Below are 1,134 nucleotides of genomic sequence, written 5' to 3'. Positions count from 1 at the left end.
GGACGGGACTGACGGGCCGTCATTCAATCTACGGTCCGTCGATTGGGGTCGTCGGTCTTCACTAAAACGAGCATAACTTTTCACTCGGAGGTCGAATTTTAGCAAACGGCGGCGTTGGAAAGAAGATTCGATTATCTATTATATCATAGGTCATGGGACACATAATTCATTTTGTGCTAAAAGTTATGACCATCTGAAGTTGACTCAATCACAATTTTCATCTAACTGACTGCTGACCCTCATTTAGTGTCAGACCTACGGACCGTGCATCGAATGACGATCTGTGTTGGTCAACCGTCAATCGGGACTGAAGTTGGGCTTTAGGGGCATCGATCCACGGGCACGAACCACGGTCTGTGACCTGACCTACGGACCGTAGGTCCGGCCGTGGGTCGAAACTTGGCCGAATTTCTGGCTGAGTTTTGGGGGAGTTTGCTGACACGAACCACGAACCTGCAGGATAGACCGTGGGTCCTCCTACGGTCCGTGGATGGTGCCGTGAGTGCCACCTGCAACACCAAAAATCTGCAATTTGGTCTATTTTCGGATACGGGGTGTTACATGTAGTACTAGCCGAAATCAAATAACTTTTGCAATAAAGTTCAAGCAGTAATTCTTAGCTTAATCAGCCCATGTAATAGAAATTGAAATCTATTTGCAACAAACAATTGATTTATAACTGAAAAAAATCACCATATATGGAAACTGAATTTCACATCATCTAAAATGCTTTTGTAACCGTCTAATTCTTTTGGACCCTTTATATATTGCCATTCCTTTCTTTTTGTCCCTTCCTTTTAGTAACCTTACCTTTAAAACTCTTACATAATGTTTCAATTGCACTATTCTTTTTCTCTTCTTTAATTATTTATTATTTTTTCCTCTATTTGCTTTAAATATTTACCTTCATAACTCATTGAAACTGAATACTAACTATACTGATAAATGGTCAATGTAATAGAATTTGACTAAACTGTGGGAGCTACTAATAAATGACATAAAACCACATGAGCTAAATGTGGAGTTTAATGTATATGCCCCATCGAGAGGACCCAATATACCCAGCCAAAGGTGTAGAGACATGCTAGCGTGATCACTAAAATGATGCCCAGAGAGAGGACTTAAAACCTACAT

The sequence above is a fragment of the Solanum tuberosum genome, unplaced genomic scaffold (genome assembly GCF_000226075.1).
Source record: "Solanum tuberosum cultivar DM 1-3 516 R44 unplaced genomic scaffold, SolTub_3.0 scf00426, whole genome shotgun sequence".
Lineage (NCBI taxonomy): Eukaryota > Viridiplantae > Streptophyta > Magnoliopsida > Solanales > Solanaceae > Solanum > Solanum tuberosum.
This window is presented reverse-complemented; position numbering follows the sequence as displayed.